General features: G+C 38.6%; 2 long non-coding RNA genes across 3 annotated transcripts; both read left to right on the top strand.

Moving 5' to 3' along the window:
- The first annotated feature begins 3,989 nt into the window (after positions 1 to 3,989).
- Positions 3,990 to 9,041, top strand: LOC148791109 (uncharacterized). The gene is made up of 3 exons (XR_736382.3): positions 3,990 to 4,239; positions 7,946 to 8,220; positions 8,296 to 9,041. It is a non-coding gene; the product is annotated as an uncharacterized LOC148791109 (long non-coding RNA).
- Positions 9,042 to 9,660: 619 nt separating this feature from the next.
- On the top strand, positions 9,661 to 10,647 carry LOC104604295 (uncharacterized). 2 transcript variants are annotated; one of them, XR_016077125.1, is made up of 2 exons: positions 9,661 to 9,803; positions 10,051 to 10,647. It is a non-coding gene; the product is annotated as an uncharacterized LOC104604295 (long non-coding RNA). The 2 variants fall into 2 exon arrangements; XR_002023061.1 differs by lacking the exon at positions 9,661 to 9,803 and adding an exon at positions 9,810 to 9,962.
- Positions 10,648 to 10,895: the final 248 nt, after the last annotated feature.

Genomic DNA, 10,895 nt, shown 5'->3' with positions numbered 1-10,895 from the left:
CCGGTGTCTTCCCTGCTGCTTTGTCGGCTCAGCGTTGGTGCTGCTTGCTTCAGTGTTATCAAGCTCGATGGGCTCGGACTACTGGTGGTAGCTCTGAATCGAAGGGCCCTGTCTGTAGTCTGCGGCTAGGACCTCAAACGAATTTTCTGCGAGTGGGAGCTTGAACTGCGAGTGCTATGGCGATGTGGGCTTGGCTGGCTGGGAGGCCCCCGACCTGCCCACAGGCTGCGAGGTGGGAGTGGCTGGCCTCTCCTTCCTGCCATGGGAAGATACTTGACTCTTGGAGAGATCCTGGGCCTTAGAGGCTTCTCCCCGACGAGGTCATTCGCTCTGGCGGGAGGGCTTGGTTTGCTTCATGGCTGGGTGCCTAGGGGGAAGCGGTTGCTGGGCCTGAGGTAAGGAAGGGAACTACTGCTGATACTGGTACTGAGAGACTTGATGCAGCACTTGCTGCTGGTAGAGTTGAAACTACTGGAACTGCTGCATTTGAGCTTGCATGGCTCGCATGCACTGCACTAGGTCTTCCAACTGATTCTGGTTGGTCACTGGGGGCACAACCGAAGGTTCAGCAAATGTCGCTCCAACCGTGGAAGGGAGTGGCCTCCTCTAGCAAGCGTGGGCTTGCCCCACTGGGGGCAAAACCAACGACGCCAAATGATACTGTGCAATCCGGGCACTCCTAGCTGGCAGTTGACTGGCTCCTATCTGGCAACGGACGGTACCTGAGAAGAAGACGGTGAAGGATTCCCGGGGGGCTTGGCTAGTGGGAATACTCCGATGCTTAAGTTAGAATGCTGGAGAAAGCTGTAAAGAGTGCAAAGAAGGCTAAGAGTGTAGGTCGTGCTAGATCACTGAGTTAGCTCGAGAGAAAGTCTGAGTAAGTTCAAGATATTCAAGATATTCGAGAGAAGATAAGATCCCTTTTCCCCTTCGACCGAGGGTTTCTTATATACGAGCGTTCTTGTCAAATCGGGCGTAACTGCCACTGAACCTCTGTTGCAGCCGTTATTTGCCAGGGTTGCGCAGGTAACCGTTGCAGAGTACTACCCAATCGGATGAGTGACACGTCCCGGAAGGACAGACACACCACCATCTGTCGAGAGACGTGGGTGCAGTCTTGTCGGGCTGGCAGGGACTGCGCCGTCGGTCAGGGGATGTGGTGCAGTCTGGCGGGTACGGTCTTGTCAGATAGAAGTTTCCTGAAAACATCGCGTCGCTTAGTAGCGAGCTGCCTTGTAGCGAGCTATCCTGTCGCGAGCTACCTTGTAGCGAGCTCCTGAGGGTACTACGAGGGGATTCCTCTTGAAGTGGCCCTTGAGGAAGTTTTTCTGCCTAAGTATTGGAGCGAGCTGGGGTAGACTTGTCTTGGAGTATTCCCTTTTAGTACATCGGGGGTCTTCGAGCCCGCGCTATAGCGAGCTCACCCTATGGCGAACTGTGACGTAGCGAGTTGTCCTGCGGGCTCGTTACTTAGTTGTGGTGAGGCTGTTGTGCTGAGCTGTTACTTGTGCTGAATCATGTCCACGTGTCACCGTCTTAAGGGGTCGGGTCAAATCACCCTCCATCAAAGCTCATCACAAATTTGCGATAGTTTATTAAGCTCATCGCAAGTCTTTGTGGTTTTTGAGATCATCACGGATGTGAACCGAATCATGAACTCATTGCGGGTATTCTTGTGGAATCAGTTTAGCACTTTCTGCACCTCCGCAGTCATGACATCAACATATACCTACACAAGTCATCTTAAAAAAACAGGGCCCTTTGTCAACAATGTGATCACGTTCAAATGAACTTTCAAATCTCACCAAATAAGTGTTTTTATAAAGTCAAAAATAGTTGTTGATGGATGTAATTTATTTTTTATATTGGAAAGTTAATCATATTTTAAGGCTTAGAAGTATTTGGGTTTAGGCAACGTTGGGCATGGGCCTCCAAAGTTAGAAAGGTGTCGAGACAAACACCTAGATCCTAGCTCGAGGCCTAGGTTTCACCTTTAACAGTGGACCTCAATTGGCCATAGCTCAACCTGGCCTACCTAAGTTCTTTTTTATTTTTATTTTTTATTTTAAAAATAAAAACAGAAAAAGTTGCATATTAGGTCTACATGACCTTAAACTAAAAAAACCAAAAACATCCTCCCATAGTAAAGAAAATATTTCACTTGGAAGATTATCAAAAAATTTGAATCTATCTTCTTGATCATGAGCCTTTACAGCTAATGTGTTAGCACACTTGTTTGCTTCATGGAAACAGTGAGACAAAAGGACTTCTAGGATTTGATTTATTAGAGATAGAGTACTTATAAAGAGGTTATCTATCTTCCATTTTTTTTACTCCAACGGGATTTAAGACTCGGCCAGAAATTTAGAATATTCTCTTTGAATAGCTTGTTTGATTCCTTCATGAATAATGAATAGCTCACAATTCTGCCATATCATGAATAGCTCCATCTGTATTAAGTTTAATCCATTTCGTACATGGAGGTTGCCATGATATTGTTCTCTATATCCTATTTACATTAATTAAAGAAGGGTTTGCCAAAGATAAAGAAAAGTAGCTTTAGAGCTTAATTTCCTAATCTTAGTGTCAACAATTTCTTTTGCTGAAAGATAAAGTTATTCCGGGCCCTCCATATATTCCAAATGATAAAATATAAAATAGAAATGTGTTGTCTCAAGATTTTTTAATTGATCAGCCAACTAAATTTTTGTTTTGATAGAAATAGGAGAAGTTACACAAGATGAGGGTAACTCGTCCTCAAGCATCACAAAAGCAAATAGAACTTAAACCCCTACGAATAGAAGAATAACAAAAACTGAGAGTGCCAAGAGTGGAGACTGAAGACCAGCCAATCAAATTTGAAAATCTAGTTGGAGTGATTTGAATCAGAAATGGGCCCAAGTGTATTGGGCCAAGGTACATCTTTTTCACATGTGAAAAATTAAAACTAAAGAATTTCTAAAACAAAAAAAAAAAACTTCTAAATTATCTTAATATCTTATCATAAAGTCACATAAATCTCAAAATACAAGCATGTCTCTTATAAAATCTTTCTTGTGTCTTAATTTTCTCTATTAAAATCTATTATCTCTCTTTCTCTCTTTCTAATAGTTAATGTTTGTAACATGCATCTTTTTTCAGCCATTAAATCCCAAATCTATATCTACATATTAAAATAAGGTTGTGCAAGCATAGTTCTTTTTTTCTTTTGAAATTTTTCTTTTTCTAAATGCTATAGACTCTAACCATTACAATGATGATAGTGGTCTTGGGAGCTCATGAAACAAAATTTACTAATATGTGACAATATTGGACACTCACAAATTGAAGTGAGACTTTATTAGCCTTTGTGCTTTGTAGCAATGCCATAACTTGGAAAGGTTTTACCCAAGTTATTACTTTCTTACCAATTTCTTATTAGAGTCTTCTTGTAAAAAGTACTATGGTAATAGTTCTAACAAAAATGGATTAAGTAAGAAATTATGAGAAGTAGAGAGCTAGAGACGGGTTGAGATTGAAATGAAAGCAGTCGTTTGAGTTCTAACAACAAAGTTAAAAAGCAAATACAATCTTGTATAGGGGTGAGCATTCGATTTATTTGTTTTTAATTGAATATCAAAATTTTTAAAACCAAAATAAAAAAAAAACCGAACCGAAACTAAATTACAATAAAACCTAAATTTTCGGTTTAATTTTTGGTTATTTTGATTAAAAATTGAATTTAATTAATATATATATATAATATTATATATTATAACCTATAATATATATTATGAAATTTAATTTCATTATAAAATATTATATATAATATATTAATATATAAATATATAGCATTAGGGATGTTTGGTTCTGTTTACATTTATTGAGAAAACGCTGCCACCTCAGCGCTATATCAGCATTTGGTGCAATAAACGCTTATTCACATTGAAACCACTGTTTGGTATGAGCGTTTAATGAAAAAACGTTTCCCCAATGATTTTCATCGGTTTCGTGAAAAGAGTCATTGCGAGCAATGTGGCGTACCGAAATTTTTATCCAGTCCAACGCGGATCTATCGTCCCATAATAACTTTTCATCTTTGTTTTACCGTCAGCAAGGTGTTTTTTTCAAATAAGTCGTGACTTTTCTCTTGTTCTACCGTCAACAAGGTGCTTGTCCGCAGTTCTTCGGATTGCAAATCGTCTGTCGTTCTTCGTCAGAAAGGTGATCGTTCTTCATCCACCATTCTTCGTCGGCAAGGTGATCGTTTTTCCCTAAACTTTGCCTTCGATTCATTGTACTTGAAAGAATGAAGGATGCTTTGTTTTAGTTCGACAACAAAATTTTCCTTGATCTTTCCCTAATTGTTTAATCTTAGGCTTAAATCTTAACAATGGCTTTGTTAATTTTAACTTTGATTGTTAATTGTTTGAACGAGCCTCATGGTCCCTTGGTCATGAAACATCAAAAGGAAACAAGGTTCCCATGAATGGCAACCTTACGCCAAGAACTCCACCCTGTTCCGAGTATCTGAAACTTAGACATAGAATAACATATGTGCATTGGACAATTAGCAACGACTAGATTGACAAGCACTAAAAACTTCATACAAACAATAATATACAAGATATATGAAGAAAAAAATATCTGGCATAAAGTAAACTACAAGAGAGCACTTATTAGGCTCTGGATTAGAAATTCAGGCACCGGGAATGGTGGAAGAAAACTGAAAGATCCCAAACCACCATGAATGCTGCATATTAGATGTTTCCAAATACTAGTATTTGGAAATGTTTCCAAATACTAGTATTTGGAAATGTTTCCAAATACCAGAACAACCCACAACATGAATGTTGCATATTAGAAACATCTCTTCATGATTCTACCCATATATCCATATGCGGTTGGATGTTGTTCTCTGAGAGTTTTTTTTTTTTTTTCTTTTAGTAGCAGCACCTTGTTGTATTTTGAGGTTTTGGTTGTAAACTTGTAATTTTCTGATTAACACCATGCTTTACCTTTTCAAAAAAAAAAAAAAAAAACTATTATAAAGATTGCATGGTCATCCCGAAAGAGTTTTTGACTGAAAACTGAAAACTGAAAACCATATGTTAGTACTTTCAGATATGTTTTAAGAGAAATATTTGAAGGACATTGGTTTTCTAGAAAATCGTTGCAATGTTGCTAGAGATTAGGCTTATGGAACCACTTCCTTCCTCTTTTTGGTTTATTGTGAACTCCTCTTAATGAAACTAAAGATACATTTGGACCGGCTCCAACTCCTCCCACAAAAAGAGGAAAGATCCTTTTGCAACTTTACAGTGGCTGCAATTTTTTGGAGTGTCTATAGGATTTAGAATTTTCAATAATAGGAGAAATGATGTCAACATTATTATTGATGATCTCATTCAAGTAGCTCATTGGATGCTTACAAAAGAATTGCATGATGTATGCATTTGTGGATGCAATCTTTCAGTGGCTAGTTTTGCACCACCTAGACAACTGGTGCATTAGGAATAAGAACCACCACTATCTGTCCATCTGTCAAAATTTTTCTAGTCCCGAGCCTATTTCAAATTTTCATTTACAGTCCTTGACATATTAGCCATTTTGTTCTATTCCCTACACCAACAGGACAAATAGTAAATGAATTCCCTCTGCTCATTGAAGTCTATAGCAGTGTGCTTGGCACTGATCCCAAAAAGATCCATCTGGGCCAACCTATTACCAACTATGAATTATATGAGCAGGAGATTCCAAATCCTTCTAATAGTTGCATAGTACCAGACTTCAGAAGAACAAGAGCTGCTTCCCTCTAGTCAATAGCAAGTCTATCTCAATTAGCATATCTTCTAGCAGCGCAGCTCAATGTGGACCAAGGGATGGAATATCCAATTTCTTTATCCAATATAGAATCAGTTAAGTGAAAAAAAGCTAGCTACATTTAGTGGCAGGGGGAGCTTATTTGGTGGGTATCAAGTTAAACTTAGAGGGCTGCTCCATGGGCAACCCAGGCCCCTTCGGTGTGAGTGGTGTCTATAGAAGAACAAATAGGGGTATCATTTTACAGCATTCATGACTTATAGATGAAAGTAATGTAATAAGGGAATAGCTGATCTCTATTCTTCCAGAGAGTGTTGTCAATGCAGTAAGCTGATAACTAGCCATCTTGGTCTCCCTACTCAATGTCATTGTTGATGACTGGTCAGTGCCTGGGTGTTGACTACTCATTGAAAAAAAATTCAAAATTTAATATAATGATGCAAACTTATATGTAAGGGAAAAAAGATTGCAACTGCAATGAAATTATCATTTAAAAAAATTAGTGTATAATATAGTTTTATAAGCAAATAAGGGAAATTGATCAAAAGAGTATGGTATATACTCACAGGTCACTGCTTAGCAATCATTTAGCATTTGTTTTTTTAGAAAGAGTATCTGCAAGTGCAACCCAGACATTGATCAAAAGAAGACCTAAAAATCACTATCTTTTCTTTTAATTCATGAATCATTTCTACTTTATATACCCTAAACTAACCACATGTGCTCATTAATGCTTTTTTTTATACTTAAAGTATGACAAATAGCATTAATATTGGCAAAAAATCTATAAGACATTGAAGCCATTACATGGTGATTGAGTTAGCAGTTAGCACCAAGAAGAAAATATGTGTGGATACAAAATACTTTATATTGTCAAAGTTAGAATCATAATTTATGTGCTCCAATCAACAGAACTCTTTGTGGATAAAAACCCAGAAAACCTGCTGCCACTCAATTCTCCCAATCACCGTCAAGGTTGGGCATGCTTTTCTATCAAAGAAACACCTGTTCTGTTCCTTCCACTAATTCCAGCAAATTGAGAAAGGGCTCAGATTCCCCATGGTCTTGGACGGAAACAAATAGCTGGCCTTGAGGATATTAGAATAGGAAGATCCTTAGGTAATACCCAACTTCTCTTGAAAAAATCATCAGAAAGTGTTCACGCCACAAGAAAGAAAGAACAATGGTGTGGTAAATAGGGCACGGTCCCTTTTGTTCCCCAAACAATGATCATCCAATGTCCAAATACTTACCACGGTTGATTGTTACAATTTTGTCCTACAATACTGTCCACATAAAGAATCAAACCTTTGATGGGAAATTAGTTTCCCATAGCCAACACCAAGTCTCAGTTAGAGACCTCATTAACTGAGTCAGTTGGCACCTTTCAAACACCAATCTGAAACTTTAATTTGTTGAAGCATGATTTAATGCTTTTGAATCTGGTCTCCTTGTGAACATGATCATGTGCTATTAATTCCAACCCTTTTGGTAAGGCATGAACATGATTCAGTAGTCATATTTACTGCTCTCTTTCTCTCATCACTGTGAACATTTTACACTGCTTCGGTCCCCGACTTGGGGCTGGGCCCATTTCCCATGAAAAGGTCTGATTGTGGCATAATGATCCAAGTCGACCTAATCCAACCTTATTAATTACATTGTGTTAGCTTTCTGCATTTTTGAGTTCCAATTGCATCATGATGATGGCAATTAGTTTTATCTGTTCCATCCCGATAAGAAAAAACCCAATTAATTTTGTGATATATATATATATAGAGAGAGAGAGTATAGTCCCCATTCCTAATCCAGGGCAAATTCCATATATTAAAAACAGTCTAGTAACAAAAAAAGCCCATGTTAGATTTTTACTAGTTTTCTTAGGGAACCACAAATTATTGATTAGAGACTAATTTCCATAACTATTTTCCAAATATATCATTATTCATTGGTTGGCTTTTCCTAAAACCCAAGTCTCCTAGGGCACATTGCCAATAAGCATAATACTTGATTTTCCATAGTTGATGCTGATGCTGATGCTATTGCAGTAGCCATTTTGATCATTGAGCCAGACGTGGAGGAGGATTTTATTTAGATGCAAGAGTTTAATTAGATAGGGTTGCATATGCATTTCTGTATACAGGGTTGCATATCAAGATGTGTAGATAGTGTAGCATGGTCAGACATGGAGGAAGAAACATTTATAATGTTGATGGTTGAAATGGTAAGGGCCAATAACAGGCCTACAGGAACATTCACAGGAAGATTTACCATCATCACAAGTTCAAAAACAAGTTTCATGCACTAAAGAAGAGATGATCAGAGCATTTGTCTCTTATTAACCACACTGGCTTTGCAATGGACCCACTGACAGTGACGCCTACTGCCAGTGAAGAAGTGTGGGATGAATTATGCAAAGTAAGTAGTATTTGAGTTGATTCATTTCACATATGAGTGTAGTGGTGAATGTTGACTTTGTGTGTATATTTGCAGAATAATAGATGGGCTAAGAAGTATTGAACGAAAGTTTATCATCACTGGGATGAATTTCATTATATTTTTTAGGGGACACATGCAACTAGTGAGCACGGGTATAGTAATGATGAAGACTCATACATTGTGGTTGAGCAATCACAACATGTGCACTCTTCACCCACATTTAGCAACGAAGAGCATGGACCGCCATATACAAGTGAATCTCAAGCTAGTTCGAACATTGTAGATGTTGGCGGCAATGTCACATCTACACAAGGGGGAGACAGGCACAAAAGAGTTGGCAACCCCCCTTCATCCATGAGGAAAGGAAAGAAGATTTGTTTGCCGCCAAGCATTGAGAAAGCCCTTGGTAATTGGGTGGAAGCTAGTAAGCTAAATTATGAGATGCAAAAGGAACGTATGGAGGTAGTAACTGACACTGGAAACTTGGAGACATGCATACAGATGCTTAATGACGTGTTCTGAGTCCACGTCTTACCCGCTACTTGCTACGTCAAGGCAACAAAGTTGTTTCAAGAGGACCACTGAAGGCGGTCCTCCATTACACTGGATCCAAATTTGAGGGCTACATGGCTTAATGCCTTGGCTGAGGATGAGAACTGGGAAAAGAGCTTCTTTGATTAGCCTTAGTTGTTCACATGTCTTTGTTTGTTTTTTGAGACATAAAACTTTGTTAACTTAACATTACTTGAGTTGTAATGCACTCTGTGTTTTTATGGAGTTTTTTATGAACTTTTGTTAAATGGAATGCTTTATGCCTTATGGATTGCTTTTTGATAGCAATATATTGCTTTGATTCATAGCTTGCTTCATGTTTTATTAGCTTTGTGGATCTTATGATGCAGCAATGCCTCTTCGAAGTGGTCATGAAACTAGTTCATCATTGGATGGGGATGAACTGATAGTTAACACAATTGTTATCCCATTGTCATTGGAGACATATGCACTGAGCTTAACTAGGCAGCCGTGTCACACCTCTTCAATGACTGGACACAATTATATGTGACAAGAAATATTAAATGACCTTGAAAACCTAGATAGGTGCTATGAGTTATTTAGGATGGAATGCCATTTATTCAAAAACTTTGTTGACCTGCTTAGGGGGAGGGGTCTTCTAAAAAACACAAGACGGACCATAGTTGAGGAGTCTCTTGCAATGTTCCTACTCATCGTAAGCCAAAACAATAGAAACTGTGCAATGGCCGAGCGATTTCAACATGGACCATTAACACCCACATAAAGAAGGTTGTTAGAGCAATATGCAAGCTGGGGAAGGAGCTCATTACTCCACCATCCTTCATAGAGACACCAACACACATCAGAAGATCAGAGAGATACTTTCCTATGTTTAAGGTACTTGAATTAGCATATACTTGCTTATACTAAATCTTATTATACCAGTGGAGTAAGGTAATGGTGCTTCTGTATCTAGGATTGTGTGGGGGCTATAAATGGCACCCATGTCTCGACATGTGTACCACGTGACAAGCAAATCCCCTTTAGAGGTAAGAAGAAGGTTTGCACATCAAATGTCTTGGCCTTGTGTGACTTTGACATGATGTTTAGATTCATATACACTGGATGGGAGGGTTCAACTCATGATTCTAGGATACTTGTAGAAGTTATTGTTAGGCCAAACATCCATTTCCCAGAACCTCCCCTAGGTGAGACTAACTATCTCATCATCATCTTTACTACATTAATTAGTAGACTTCATTGTAATGGTATATTCTCTTTATTATATACATGCAGGGAAATACTACCTCTGGCTTTGCTAGTGCACCCTGCTATCTCACACCATACTCTGGTCAGCCCTATTACCTAAGTGAATCCCATGGGCAATGTGGTAGGTTTAGAACCAAGGAAGACCTATTCAACTATACGCACTCATCTCTACGGAACATAATAGAGCGACGTTTTGGTGTACTGAAGGGTAAATTCCCAATCTTGAAGAACATGCCATGCTATGATTTGTTATTGCAACGGTTTATAGTTATGGCATGCTTTATTACTTATAACTTCATCAGGAGAGAGGCATGTAAGGATGTACATCTAAACATATGGGCCGAGGAACAAATGGTGGACAATGAAGATGATGAAGTAAATGGTGATGGTGGGCACGATGGTGAACATGCTTCTAGTAGCAACTCACAGATCAACTTAGTGCGGGATCAGATTGCCAATGAGCTATGGGAGAGATATCAGATGACACACTAGTATATTTGTAGTCTAGTGTGAATTGTGTTCAATTTATTTTTATTTTGTACATTTAATATGCACTGGTCTAGTTTGATAACATGACATTAGCTTACATTGCAGGACATGTATACATTGCAATTGTTCATTCCATTTTTATGTTACCATTTAGTTTATTCATGATACTTGTTTTTACAATTGTCATATAAAACTATATGCAGATACTAATGACGAAGGGAGTTTTTTTTGCCAATGTGCTCATGTGGAAAGGGAGAAATGACATCGCATATGGCCAAGACCGAAAATAACTACGGATGATGGTTTTTCCGTTGTCCATTGAGAGGGGATCATAGGGGCTCTTTCATATGGGTAGACCAATACAATGGGGGATACCCAATACC

This window comes from Nelumbo nucifera, chromosome 6 (assembly GCF_055504915.1).
Source record: "Nelumbo nucifera cultivar China Antique chromosome 6, China Antique-T2T, whole genome shotgun sequence".
NCBI lineage: Eukaryota > Viridiplantae > Streptophyta > Magnoliopsida > Proteales > Nelumbonaceae > Nelumbo > Nelumbo nucifera.
This window is presented reverse-complemented; position numbering and strand designations above follow the sequence as displayed.